The 15,689-nt window shown below is 41.0% G+C and overlaps 1 long non-coding RNA gene across 1 annotated transcript in view; it reads left to right on the top strand.

Moving 5' to 3' along the window:
* Window positions 1–9,009: 9,009 nt before the first annotated feature.
* Window positions 9,010–15,689, top strand: part of LOC123362720 — a 62,521-nt gene continuing 55,841 nt past the window's right edge. Inside the window, exon 1 of the long non-coding RNA XR_006576534.1 lies at window positions 9,010–9,301. This is a non-coding gene — a long non-coding RNA (uncharacterized LOC123362720). The remainder of the gene's footprint in view (window positions 9,302–15,689) is intronic.

The raw sequence follows: 15,689 nt of genomic DNA, 5'->3' as shown, positions 1-15,689 counted from the left end.
AACGGGGCCTGAGCCCCGCCCTGCTCAGAGCGGCGTGGGGAGGGGGCGGGGCAGCTGCCTCCGCTCGGCGTGCAGCTCCCAGCCCCGCCCCCTCACCACGCGGCTCTGAGCGGGACGGAGCTCAGGCCCCGCCGGAGACGCGCTCGGGTAAGAGGCTGAGGCTGAGGCTGGGGCCGGGGCGGGGGAAGCGGGACCCGCCGCCGCCGCCGCAGCGCAGCCCAGTCTTCGGCGGCGGGGGGCCCCTTCTGTTCCGGGACCCACCGCCGAAGTGCCCCGAAGGCTCGCGGCGGGGACCCCCCCCCGCCACCGAATTACCGCCGAAGACCGGGCTGCGCTTCGGCGGCGGGTCCCGCTTCGGCGGTAATTCGGCGGCGGGGGGCTCCCGCCGCGGGTCTTCGGGGCACTTTGGCGGCGGGTCCCGGAACGGAAGGGCCCCCCCGCCGCCGAAGACCCCGGGCCCCCGGAATCCTCTGGGCCACCTGTAACCATTTTTGTTGCCCTTCTTTGTATTTTTTCCAATTCTAATATATCTTTTTTGAGATGGAGCAACTGGAACTGTATCCAGTATTCAAGGTGTGGGCATACCTTGGATTTATATAGGGGCATTATAGTATTTTCTGTCTTATTATCTATCTGCTTCCTAATGGTTCCTAACATTCTGTTAGTTTTTTTTTATTGCTGCTGCACATTGAGTGGATGTTTTCAGAGAACAATCTGTAATAACTCCAAGATCTCTTTCCTGAGTGGTAACAGCTAATTTAGATCCCATCATGTTCTATGTATAGCTGGGATTATATTTTCCAATATGCATTACTTTGCATTTATCAGCATTGAATTTCCTCTGCCAGTCACCCAGTTTATTGAACTCCCTTTGTAACTTTTTGCAGTCAGCTTTAAACATAACTATCTTGAGTAATTTTGTGCCATCTGCTATTTTTGCCACCTCACCATTCACCCCCTTTTCCAGATCATTTGTGGATATGTTGAACATCATAGGTCCCAGTGCAGATCCTTGGGGGACTCTGCTATTTTCCCCTCTCCATTGTGAAAACTGACCATTTATTCCTATCGTTTGTTTCCTATCTTTTAACCAGTTACTTATCCGTGAGAGAACCTTCCCTCTTATCCCATGACCGCTTATTTTACATAAGAGTCTTTGGTGTGGAATCTTGTCAAAGGCTTTCTGAAATTCAAAGTACATTGTATCCACTATATCACCCTTGTCCACATGCTTGTTGACTTCCTTAAAGAACTCTAATAGATTGGTGAGGCATGATTTCTCTTTACAAAAGCCTTGCTGACTCTTCCCCAACAAATCATGTTCATCTATGTGTCTGATAATTCTGTTCTTTATTATAGTTGCAACCAATTTGCCTTGTACTGAAGTTAAGTGCACTGACCTGTAATTGTCAAGGTTGCCTTTGGGTCCTTTTTAAAAAATAGGTGTTAACGTTAGCTATCCTTGAGACATCTGGTATAGAGTCTGATTTAAGCAATATGTTGCATGCCACAGTTAAGAGTTGTGCTATTTCATATTTGAGTTCCTTCAGAACTCTTGGGTGAATACCATCTGGTCCTGACAACTTACTTCTGTTTAATTCATCAGTTTGTCCCAAAACCTCCTCTTCTGACATGTCAATCTGGGACAGTTCCTCTGATTTGTCACCTAAAATGAATGGCTCAAGTGTGGGAATCTCCCTTACATCTTAGTACATATATAGATACTTTGGTAATGACAACTGATGGAGAATATGGTATCTGCCTGCAAGTTCTGTAATTGAATGATCTATTCACCAAGGAGAATGCAGATAGGCTAGAAGAAAAGGGCAAAACTGGACATAGGGAGACTGTCCCTTTCTTAGTTTGCCATCATTTTCTTTTGATTGGATTGAATTTCATTGTTTAGGTCATTTAAGACTAGACTAGCCGTGACACCGTAAAGTGCACTACGGGGACTATCCTGCAATATCAGGCTCGGAGACAGATGTCCCAACAAGCTGTTCCATCTCAACTCTCTGTAACTGTCTGATAAGTGTGATGACCTTTATACACTGAGATGCAGCTATTTCCTTTCTCATTTAACTTGATCCAGCAGTTTTCAGCAGATACTTTTTTAAAGACTACAAATACACCCGCACGTATATCCATTCTGAGCTTCATTTTCCGGCCAGACAATGATAGCAATGCATGTTTTGTGTTGTTACTTTATAAAATCTGCTTTTAACTTGCCACATCCAGTAATAATTGCAGCAATGTCAATGAAATATAATATACATTATCATTATGTGTTCTTTAGGCATTCTGTCAAGGTATGAAAAACCTGGAATGAGCTACCATGTTTCAACAACTTGCTGAAACATTGACTGAAACAGGAGATTAGAATTCCTTCAATTAATAAATGCTTGAGAGACTGTGTATTAGCACAAAACAAGGAAACTCTATGTAGACACCTAAAAGAAAGGCAAAGGAAGATATTACATTGACCTTAATTCAGGAATAAACAGACTCCTGGCTTGCTAACTGATAAAGGGGCTAATGCTCTGTTAGCTGAAGGAGAGGATATGACATTTAAAATTGCTTGAGACAAATGAGGAGAATTAATTTTGGCAACAATTCTTTATCTATATTTTAAAAGGCAACTAAAAGCCATAATTCCACCAGGTGCAGACACTCTTGACTGGGAACAAGAGAGATTCCTGGAAATAGAATGAGACTGAAAACAGAGATGAGGAGAGGGGAAAAGCAGTGGTGTCTTTACCAAAATCTAATTAGAAGCCAGTATCTTTTCCTTTACTCTGGAAAGAGCAAAAAATATCTGTGAAATATATGAATTCTTATAATTGTTTGGCATCTTAAAAAGAAATGAATTAGTTAATATTTAGGAAGTGCTTTGAGGGTGAAAAATGATATGGAAAGTACTAAGTATTATTCACTGGACAAAAGTGTCAGCTGATGGTGTCTGTGTATAATATTGGGTGAACACTTGTGAAATTACTGTTTTTAAGGCCCCCCACCCCCACCCCAATCTTTCCTGACTGACTTACTAGGTAAAGTGTGTCTAGTTACTCGCTTTTGTGAGACATGACATCTTTGTGCCTAACAGATCTGAAACTCAGCATTCATCCTGAACACTATTTCACTGCTTCAGGGAGGCATCATTAGTAACAACCCTTTACTTAGTGGCCAGTATTCTGCCCTGACTTATGCTCTGCATTACTCTGCTGCAGTCAGTGGAGTTTCACAGAGTTAAAGTTAAAGCAGAATCTGGTCCAGTGACGATGACTTTAGAGTTATGCCTGCATTCTTAAAAAGATCTTAGATCTTCCTGAACTGCAAGATACCCTCACGTCCTCCCTTTGGTAGGGTGCCGCCACAGAAGCCCTTAATCAGCTCCTGCATCTCCAGCCCCAAACAGGGAGAATGGATTGGGGCTGGGTGAACCGCCCTATGTTTGCCTGGTAACTGACCACACCTGCCCTCTTCATTAGCAGGCGCTATAAGGCTGGAAGGACGTGAGAGAAGGGGGGTGGGGCGGAGATTAAGAGGTCAGGCTCAGAGGGAGTAGGAGTCTCTTCCTAGTCTGTTGCTGGCCAGGCCTGTGGTAGGCCAAGCAGTTGTAAAGCCTGTATATAGTTGGAAACTGGTGGTGGGGAGCTGATCACGAATAAAGAACACAGGTGTTGCACCATACTGAAGTGCCCCTGATTCATGGAGGAGAGGGGCCAAGGAGCCGAATCCAGAGGGGTGCAGTGAGTACCTCGTTACAGTCCCCCCCCCCTTAGCTTCCATACCCTTTCCCCAAACTACATAATGGGAGTCACAATATTTTTATGCCAAATCTTTATATTTAATTAATTTGGCAAGCTCTAGTGCTGTGAAGGATTGATATTGCAAACTAACAAGGTATTGCTTTTGCTGACTAGCAGGTGCCAAGCAGACATTCCTATACAGCACTGCAAATTCCCTTCAATCCTTTCTTCTTATTATTTGTATTACCATAGCACCTAGGAGCACTAATCATGGTCCAAGATGCAGTGGTAGGCACTGTCCTCTGGTTGCACCAGACCTGGACTTTTACTGGCTAAGAACTAGATTGCCAAGTTTCCTGGTGTGTTCTGACTTAATCAAACTTAATTTCATTTGGGATCTACTGGCAGGGCCAGCTTTAGGCCGATTCCCCTGAATTGGGCCACGTGCCTAAGAGGACCCCGCGCCCTAAAGAAGAGCGCCTAACTTAGGCGCCTTTTTAATTTTTACTCACTTGGTGGTGCTCCGGGTCTTCAGCGGCACTTCAGCGGCGGGTCCTTCACTCACTCCAGGTCTTTGGCAACATTAGGCAGCAGGTCCTTCAGTGCCGCGGAAGACCCAGATCGAAGACCCGGAGTGCTGCCAGGTGAGTCATCCCTGCCGGGGCCCCATCTAAACTATTCGAATCGGGCCCCACACTTCCTAAAGCTGGCCCTGTCTACCGGGATGTACCCTTCAAATTTTTTTAGATTCTTTACTATTTGTGGTATTAATTTTGAGTTAGACACCTGTTGTGGAAAACTTCTAACCAAGGAGGGCAACAGGTACATAATTTGCAACGGAAATCTTCTAACCAAGGAGGGCAACAGGTACATAATTTGCAACAGTAAACTACATTAAGGGTAGACTAAGGCAGGGTCCTTGGAACAGACACCATCAGTCAGTGAGCAGCAGGAACTCAGCACATAATTGATGGCTGCCTACCAGCCACTTGCTGACAGCATAAGACCAGAGGAGGAGAGGTACCAGAATTTTCCTCTTAAGGTCTAACCTGAGGAAAGTGTGGGCAGATGGCTGCTGGGAGTTGAGACTCCAACTTGCACGCGCTGCCAGCAGTCCAGGGTGAGAGGATATATTGTTAGAGGAAGCCAGAATGACAGCAGGTCTGTGCCCAGTGTAACCTGGATGGATGTACCCGTATTTAGTTGTGTGCACCCTGACTTAATCCAAATCAGTTAGCAAATCTGGTAGTTTATATTTTGAACAAATAGTTCACCAGATGAATAATTTAACGATACATTACAATCGTTAAAACACATTATGTGCACACAAAGGGTTGTTGTTTTTTTAAAGCATTGACTATCCAGGTCTGGTTGTGTGTGTTAGTGTGATAACAGAATACCACTACAAAGTAAACTGCCTTGAAATTTGACTGGAATAATAGCATATACTGCTACTTGCCAATCATGTCCAAAGTCATGCTTTTAGGGCAAATTAAAGTGAAATATCTTAAAGCAAAAAGTCCATATCACTGAGTGAAAGGCCAGGGGTTACAGAAAGAATCCAGAGGCAAGGTGGCAGAGGAAATATCTTGTACTGGATGAACTTCTGCTGGTGACTTGCATCTGAAGAAGTGGGTATTCACCCACAAAAGCTCATGCTGCAAAACGTCTGTTAGTCTATAAGGTGCCACAGGATTCTTTGTTGCTTTTACAGATCCAGACTAACACGGCTACCCCTCTGATACTTCTGCTGGTGAAAGAGGCAAACTCTTGAGTGCCACAGAGCTCTTCTTCACATCACCTGAAGAACTCTGTGCAAGCTTGTCTCTTTCACTGGCAGAAGTTGGTCTAATAAAAGATATTGCCTCACCCTCCATGTTTCTCCCATATCCTGGAACCAACACCGGTACTACAACATTACAACCAAAGAAAGAATTTACCCCAGTAAAGAAATATAGCTATCGGAGACTATTCCAAAATCCTGATCACTATTAATTTGTTAGAGAAAAACATGATTGTTTTTTAAGATTTGTCATCATAATGAGTGTTGAGCTCCTCTCCTTTATGGAATGTCTAAAATAATTAGCATTTGGGGCTCAAATGACAGACGGGGCGGGGGGGGGGGGAAAGGAAATAGATACTGCATATGGTAGAGCCACCCTGTATTATTCTGCCCCTACTGGTAATGTACAAGTCTCACAAGGTACTGAACCCAGAGGAATATAGGCTGATCTACCATTTGTCATAGCCCAAGGATGAGTCAGTCTATGATTAACTGATCTGGCACGGTGCACTGGGTACCGTGCCAAGTTTGATCAGACTATTTCAGTGGTTCAGCATTATAGAGAAGAGGCACTAAAGACTGAAAGTGATGTTGACTCAGCCGTTTGGCTCCTGCCAATGAACATTAGTGATTTTTGAACTCCTTAGAGTTCCATTTCTAATGAAAATCCATTTAGACAAAGTAATTTACATGCACTGCTCATTTTCATCTGGGGTTGGTTTGAAGCCTTCCCCACATTGCTATGAGGATGCAGTTCTGCAATCTTTTCTCTGCCGTCATATGCTACATGAATCATTTTGTTTGTCTCATCATTGCTTGATATGAGCAATTGGTAGATATCTTTTGTCATGTCAAAATGTAATGGGTTTCTCTGAAGCGGGGTGGGGGGAGAACAGAAACTTCTATTAGGCAGGAGGTTTTTTTCTTTGACTTGGTTAAAAATTTTAGCTGGAGCACAAAGAATATTTTGACTCCCCAGCTAATTCTAAAATTACCCAACGATAGACGGTAATAATTCTGCAGGCATTTAGGATAGACGTAAAGAGTTAGAAAGAAATCCAGGCTCTACTGAAGTCAGTGGTAAAACACCCATTGACTCGAATGGCATCAGGATATCACCCTTAAAGAGCAGTACTGACTACATGGGTAGTTTGGGGCTTATGTTTAGATTGTAAACTCCTTAGGGAATGTGTCTTAACACGGTCAAGATTGTGTAAGTTATTTTTTGTTAAATGCAACTGAGTTCTATCCGCCCTGACTCCTCATTGGAATTGAGGTCTGTAGGTCATATTCTGTCTGTCTGAGTCCCCGCCATGAGCTTTAATGAGCATCATTTTACCTTCTATTGGTGAGTGTGTAAAAGTTCTCAGTAAGAAGGTCCATTTTGACAAGGCGAGCCTATGACATGATGGAACAAACAATAGCCAGGCATGGAATGGGCACTAGCTCTTTATGCTGGTCCTCCATATTGGAGGGGAAACATGCACTGCCTCTACTTTGCCTTTCCTGTCAATAAATACATGCCTCTGTTTATCCTGGCACCATTCTGGGCCTCTACATCTACCAAAAGAAATGGTCTGAGGTTGGACCCTTTCAGCAAGTTCTTTAAACTCCAACACTGTACTGACAGAGGGCCTGATCTTGTGACGTGCTGAGTACCTTCAGCTCTCACTGAGAGCTCAGTAGACTATAAAGGCACCCATAAATCCCACAGGAGATGCTTAAACACCTTCATGACAAGGGCCTTTATTGTTTTATCACATTATAATAAATTGATGCTGTTTGGTAGCTTGTCATTTTAAAGGGTTAATTAATTGAATCACTAAAAGCTGCAAAGTAATTTTTTTTTCTTTTTTACATTTTACAGCTTCAGCAGTTCTCCTGTAGGTGATGGTGTTATTTCTTTCCCTCCTGCAGACTTGGATCAATAGCAGTGAAATGACATGGCCAAATTTAGCTAACTTCAGTTTGAGCTGAATTTTAAAATCATGGTCTCCAGTGGTGAAATTGCTGTTCATCATTATTCCACATCATAGGACTTCAACAGAAATCAAAGGTATGAATAAAGAAATTTGAGCATGTGAGAGGCAAAAATTCAGGCACATTGATTTGAATGTAGCTTCTAACTATTGCAACCTCCTTCCTCCCCCGTCCCTCAAAAAAAGCAGGGCTTTTTGAGTCACAAGGTCTGAGTGGGCTGTGTTGATTTTTGAGACCTTTTTGCAACATCCATTTTAGGGCATTAGTGACTCTGACATTCTTCAATTCATTAAATAATTGATCAAAAAAGGGGACATTGGAAATCAAATTTAGAAAAGAAAATAGCCTTCTAAACACATGCAGGAAGAAAACAGGTCTCTTCAGAAGCAGAACCTCAAATAATTAACCATCCCTACTACCAATTCTGTTTATAACACAATACTGAGAGAGAACTCCTGACCCTCTGATACCAGAGTTCCTATACAAGTGCAGCTCTTACATACCTAAGGGCTGCATTTGATTGTTGATTTTGCCATTTTATCTTGTATCCAGATATATAATCAGGAATTTATAAATATACTGAAATTACAAGTGAGATTATCCAACCCCCCCCCCGATCAGAATTTTCCAAACCTCTGATCCAAACATGCCTAAATTTAAGAAATTTTGGGTCCTGATATGGATCTGAACTTCACAGCTTGGGTCCATCTCTGAATATAGTGTGGTAGGTACAGCAAGCACAGAAAGGCTATACTACTTGACACTTCTAAAGAATGATTAATCAGAAGATAGACAAAATTAATCTGTGGTAATCCTCACATCTTTGTAAAGGGGGTATCTTTTATATTCAGTTTACAAATGAGAAAACTGGTACAGACAGATAAGGTGACCTACCTATTAAGGTTAACACTTAATTAGACACGAATTAAAACACACCAGTTTCAGGTCAGCAACAAACTTTCTACGGGGAGATAGATTTAACATGGCTGCTTCCATCCCATAATTTTAAAATAGACTACTAAAATCAGATTAGTCCTTCTGTGCCATTATACAAAGACCTGTGACAAGCCTAAAAGCACTGGAGAGATCTATAATACATTTCCGTTGCAACATGAAAGGGAATGCACACTGCTAGACAAAGGCCCAGATTTTAAAAGGTGTTTTGGCATTGCTCTCCTCAGCATTGCAAGTTTTAAGTGACATAAAGTAAGTTTTAAGTCTTACTTACTCACTGAGTGGAGTAAGACCTAGATACCTTTCAAAATCAGGACCAAAGTAATAAAAAATGGCCAAGCATACTGTGATTGACACAAATTGTCCAAACTACATCGACCATGATGCATTGCAGCCGCTCAGAAGGAAACGGATTAATGTTGACTGACCAAAAATGAAACATTTCATTTTGACATTTCCAAACTGATTTTTTTTTCAGAACTTTGCACTCTGAGAAGTGGTGATATTTTGACATTTGTCCCAATTCTGGATGGCAACAAATGTGTTAAAAAAAAAAGGAATTTCCCACAGGATAGAAATTATAATATTCAACCAGCACTGTTCTTTGGAGTCAACTCTGCACTTTGTTCTCGTTGTCTTGGCAAATTCACTGTGTACCTTCATATAGAACATGCGAAAAGTAACTGCCAGCTCAGACAATCTAAGTCCAGCATACTCAGAGGAAGGTTCAGTTTAGGCTCTTTAAATCACCTAACAGAGCTGCTGCTAATGAATTATACAAGTTCCAGTCTGACTGTTAACAATGTGAACATATAGGACGTCCCCAAGCTACCAGGTAATTTATTAATTGGTAAAGTCTCTTGTATAGTGTCTCGATGCCAATTGAGGAAACAACCTTTCGAAGACTAGGATGGGATAAGCTCCTGTGTGAAACTCCTAATGAGAAGGAGATTGTACGGGCTATATTCAATTTAATATAATTGCCAATCATCTGAACCCTCAAGCACCCAAGCTCCTTTCACTACTTCAGTCTAATTTAGCTTTAAAAAATACTTAATTTGTGCAAAACGTTTGGTCTCAACTTTAATAGCCGTTAAATCCTGTCAATTAGGGTTTATAATAGCAAAAATCTGCTAATAGTGAAATGAATCCCCTTGCATTTTCAAAGTGTGCAGTAAGTCTTCTTACCCAATTGTTGTAATAAAATTTGTAGCAGCATACTTTTTGGGATCAATACACCAGACCACTGTCAATCAAAGAATTTTCTACTTACTTAAAAGTTAGCAGACTTTTAGCTTCTTTGTGTAGGACTAAGGACAGTCTGAGTTACCACAAAGATTAAATCTTTAATTTTACATTATTTCTAGCCATCTCTATAGAACAAAGTGGGCTTTACCTGTTGAATATGAGGCTTATGTGAGCTGAAGTGCTCTTGAGACATTAAGAGGCAGTCTTGAACAGTCTCTGAGATTTAAGCTGAGGGGAATTCTAAAGGGATTACTGCAGCATTTTACATAAAACGAGAAATAAAAACAGACTTGAGCAATGCATGATCATAAATGCATTCCTGCTGTGATCAAGAGTCCTGTTCCCATTGCTGTTCTAAGACTGAAGCAGGAAGAACTGTCAAAGGGCAACCATACTTGTAAGGATTTGTACAAGTCCAATTTATAATGAAATTAGGGGCTGAGTAGTTTTGAAAGATTTGTTTTTTGAAAAAGGAGATACTTGTAAATAGTTTTTCCAGCCCAAAGGTGATTATTTTAATACCATTTTTTTTAAAAAAAAGCTTTTTACTTTCTATGAACGGACCTTGATAACTCGTATGTGAATAAGTAATTTGAACAAATATAATTGCTGACGATATTATAACTACCGACTAGTCACATTTTATCAAAAATATTATCAGCAAAGTATACTGAAATAGCCCATATATATAAAGCAAATCCTTAGTGACAAGCGAGTTATAATTGAGCAACCTGTTGTATAAAAAATGTTTAACACAATGTAGATGGTCTATATAGAAAAATAAATACGTCTCATAATATAAAAAATTACATGACCACATATATAATGTGTTTTTTACAGTATGGACTTGATTCCAATTTACACTAAGACCCCTTTACTCTGTAAATGAGAATCAAGCCCTATATACTGATAGAGAATTGTATTTGTTTGTATGTGTGTAATCCCCCTAACCCGCACACACTGACAATATTGCCACTGAAAAATTAAGGCTCTCTCCAGACTATGGGCCAAACCTAGCCTTGTTCGCTAGCCAGCAGTCCTACTCAAATCAGTGAGACTATTGCCCTGGGGAAGGAGATCGTTATTTGACTGGTATAAAATGCAAAAGCTACAATATGGCCCCTCTGATTTCTTACGGCTAGATTGTGAATTCACAATTTGCTTGGGGTAAGGGGCACCATGTTATGCTGCCCGTGGAGCTGTTAGTGATGCAGTCTCCCCCCTGCTCAGCCTGCTGCCCCAGGGAGGGAGTAAACTGCACCAAGTCTATACCGGGGGCAGTGTATGCTGTGCCATGGGCACTGGTGCAGTTACAGCACTGGATGGGAGGCAGAGCCAGGGCTCCACCCGGTCCTTGCCCTTCTGCCCACCTGCAAGACATAGCAGCTGTGCACAGCCTGCTCCCTCTCATGCCACTACCCATGATTTGTGTAGCTGGAGCAAGGAGGGGCCTGATGGCCATTTTCTTCCTTGCAGTGCCGTTCAACTTGGGTCTTGATTTGGCCTTTAGGAGAATGATCTTCAGTCTATGGACCTGATCCTGCAAGAATTATTCAATTGTCATAGTTCTAGTGAAGTCAATTCAATAATGTTCCTAAATAAAAACTATTCAGTTAAAACTGCAGTATTGGCATCTACAGTAATTGATAACAAGAAGGAGCCTTTTTAATTATTTTTAAGTTGGTAAAATATGAAGTACATGTTGGGTACTGAGTAAAAAGATCAATCCTCACATTAGACTAGACTAATTTGATGGACAAAACTGCCATGACTCTAAATTAGAGACCCTAGAAAAACATCGTAAAATGATAGAGGTATCTGAAATTCAGCTTTGAAATTCATCTGAATGAAAATATAAGCTGCCCATTATTAAGCAGCCTGATCACTGAAGCTCAGCAAATATTTACATGGGGAAGTATCACAGGGAGATTTTCAGCTCCATTTATACAGCTAAATAATAGAAATCCTCCTTTAGGTCTCTTCTGTTCAGTTCTAAGAGGCATGAAAGGAAACATCATAAAAAGGTAGTATTTGGTAATTGTCATAAAATAAAATATGGAACATGAATGGAGGTCAAACACACATTGTAAACCATGCTCATAATTACAATACACTTTTATTCCAAGTCTTGTTTTATCTTGTGGTCTCATCATATAAAACACAGATCAGCTTGAATTAGAGAAACCCTAAAAACAGATGGGACATTGTTTGATGCAGTTGCTCCACTGTGCGGGTCAGCACATGGAGGCCTAGCTACTGAATTATAGTGGAGATCTGGCAGTCATCCTTTATAGTAAGCTTTTCTGGTGTAAGAAGAATGTTGACGAGGTGGAGAAAATTTTCATTTTTAAAGTGAGGTAAGTAGAGAAGAGAAAAGCAGAATGTATGGATTATTTGTGTTGTGACTGAGAGAGAGAGAGCTCCCCTTGTGTGCTGTGTCTAGTCAAACTACGAGTCAATTACTCCCCCAAAAATTTACAATCCAGGGTCAGGTTGTAATACCCTTCATAATGTTGAGTATTACCTTACTCCTCAAATAGTCCTACTGAAATCAGAATATAAGGAGTAAGGTATCACTCAGTATGAGTAAGGCTCAGTTTGGGATATCTTAAATAGATCAGGCAGACAAAAGGTAGCAGAGAGTGAATCTCCTATCTCTTTTTATTGATGAGGAACTGAAACACAGATTAAGACACCAGTTCAGCAAAGCACATAAGCAGTACTTCTTTCAACATCCTTGAAGTCAATTAAACATGTGCTTAAAGTTAGGCACATGCCTAACTGAGGCCTAAGTGATTTGTCCAAAGTCACACAGAAAAACTGGGGCAGAACTGGGTATTTAATCCAGACCTGCTGATTCCCGTTCCGGTGATTTAATGACAAGTCCCGCCTTCCTCAGTTAAAAAGTCTTGTTGGAATTAAGCCACAAGAGAATTATACATGTCATCCCAAATGAATGCCAATAAAACCTTTCTACTACATTATTACTATGGGTTCTCTATATGCCACATATATTACAAAAAAAGCAATTGCAGAAATGTTTGAGTTTTAAAAAATATTTTGGTGCTATTTTTTTGCATCTCTACATCTGCAAAACTAGGTGCATTAATGCTATGATTGCATAGTGATTCCATGATGACTGTCTGGAAGGAGACAAAATGAATGTTTCTGACTGAAGTATAAGCACACAAGACCAGATTTCTCAGGGGGAGACCGGTTTTCATGGTCTGTGATGCGTTTTTCATGGCCAGGAATTTGGTAGAGCCCTATTTATAGAAAGCAATCCATCCTTGGGTACAACGGAAAAGGAAATATGTCTAGGACAGGGGTAGGCAACCTATGGCATGGGTGCTGAAGGCGGCACACAAGCTGATTTTCAGTGGCACTCACACTGCCCGGGTCCTGGCCACTGGTCTAGGGGGCTCTGCATTTTAATTTAATTTTAAATGAAGCTTCTTAAACATTTTAAAAACCTTATTTACTTTACAGACAACAATAGTTTAGTTATATATTATAGACTTATAGAAGGAGACCTTCTAAAAACGTTAACATGTATTACTGGCACGCGAAACCTTAAATTAGAATGAATAAATGAAGACTCGGCACACCACTTCTGAAAGGTTGCCGACCCCTGGTCTAGGAGCTTCTACCCCATTGCTAGACAAATCAATTAGCAAATGCTCAAAATGAATTGGGAAAGCTGATTTGTCTTTTCTTGACTGGCCTTGAGCTAGTGGCATTGCTTCTGTAAAGAGTAGAGAGATGGGCCAGATCAGAACAATGAATCCGTTCCATCCCCAGATGTTGGAGACGTTTAGAGCCAATTCTAGTTCAGAACTCTGCTGCTTGGACTGACCTCAGTAGAAAAGTGAAAGTGTTTAACCCTTTCATCCCTAAAATGTACAAATGAGTGTGCTAAATACAGCTAGTGCCATGGTAGATATATGGAACACCATTTGTAACACTGGATGTTTACAATACACTTTCATAGGAGTCTCCTCTTGCTTAACTTCTGCCCTTCTCCAGACTTCCTGTCTTTGTAATCTTGATAAAATGAGGGAAATTGTGAATGGGTGGTAAGGAAGGGTATTGGGTAACTGTTACCTTTGATTAATTGCTAACGAGGACTTTATTTCCAGCTTCTGGGTCCTATCATGTTTCAGAAAGTACAAACATTTTCCCCCGAGGACATACAAACATAAATATTTCACATTTATAAATATTTAAAATGAAACTGGGATTGTGTACAAAAGTGATGAAAATATGCCTTCAGCCTCTAAGGCGTGTCACTGGTGCTACTGACAATCTAATCTTCAGCTCACACTGGGATGACTTTACAGTAGATAGCCCAGTCTGGACTGTGTTTATTTTGTTGTGTTGAAAAAGATCTTAGTTGATTAAAATAGTTTTTATAGATTAAAGACATTTTTGTCATTTTTTAATGACTTACTACTCACACTTTATAAAAAGTATTTGAGATCATGTTGACATATGCTTTAAAACAAGAAAAGCTCAAGTGGTATTTAATGGATAACTTATTACAAAGAAGGAATTCTCTAGACATGCTTTGCCTTTAATTCACATTGTTTGGATGGAGCAAATTTTCACACGATAAAGTACTGTGTGTACAGATACAAAATAGTGATGGGTTTGGCCAGAGAACTAGGCAAAGTCATGCTTCTGCAAACAGGAGAGCGATCCGGTGCTACTATGCATTCAAAAGAGGACTCAGAAATAGTAAGCTGTGTCCTGGCATTGATTGTTAAACAGAACACTCTGTTGAACTCATTGGGGAGCTCTGAGAATATTGATGGCACAACATGGACCATGAACAGTAGTTATTGTTTTATTAATTCATGCAGTTTTATAAATGAAGCACTTAGAGGCCCATACTGAGGTCAGGGGCCCATTGGGTTTACATCCTGTACATCCACATAGTCAGAAGCAGTCCCTGCCCCTAAGAAGTTATAGTATAACTAGACAGGACAGACAAAGGGTGGCAAAGAGAGATTCATTTTATTCCCATCTTACAGATGAAGCATAGAGAAATGCAGTGACTTGCCCAAGGTTACACAGGACGGTTGCAGAGGAGTTGGGAATTGAACTCAGATCTCTTGAATTCCAGGAATTTTATTTGGTGCATAGATACCAAGGTCAAAGGTGCAACAGAAATAGCTCAGTAAGAGCAGCTTGTGATATTTCAATGCCAATGAACCCCATTCAAGCACTAATTCATCTGCAAGCCCCCACTTACACTGAATTCATCCCTGGATCATAAAGCAGATTTTTTGGTCTTTTCCTTGTCTTTATGTCCATTCTGTTCATTGCCGTTCCTGAGATGGCCTAGGTATGACGGTGGCTTTGGGCTTTGGATGTGGCCAGGCTATCAGCTCTTTTCCAACACAGTATACCAGAAAGAGATGTCAAAGAAAAATGACTTTCAACCACAACTGACCACGGCCATATTTAAAATGATAACCCAGAGCTTGCAGGCTTTGTGGATCCTATTACCAGTCCCCTGAACCATTCAATCCTGAAGCATTCTTTAAAATATATCTTAGCCATATTATTGTGAATTCTCTCTCACTGCAAAAAGTATCAGAGATGTGGCTTCTAGGGTTGATGAGGTTAACGCTTCTACTAACATATAACTTTCACTTGGATGATACAAAAATAACTACAGGAAGAACTTTAAAAGAATAGTTTTTAAGTTAATGGGAACTGGGCATTAATTTGACCAAACTAGTACAGAGGGGACAGTGCAAAACACTTTGATTAAACCTTAGCCCTGCCTTTAGGCACAGCTCTGAGTAAGGCATGCCCTTGAGTCAAAAGACTGCCCCTGCTTGTTTCCTGCCCCATTCTTCCTGCTTCTGCCCTGCTACAGGGCAAAGTAAACCACCAGCAGTAATTCACTACCCCTCCACCCACCACCCTGTACAGGCTCAGCTGTGCTGGCTAGTCAAAAAAGAGTG

This window comes from Mauremys mutica, chromosome 2, assembly GCF_020497125.1.
Source record: "Mauremys mutica isolate MM-2020 ecotype Southern chromosome 2, ASM2049712v1, whole genome shotgun sequence".
NCBI lineage: Eukaryota > Metazoa > Chordata > Testudines > Geoemydidae > Mauremys > Mauremys mutica.
This window is presented reverse-complemented; position numbering and strand designations above follow the sequence as displayed.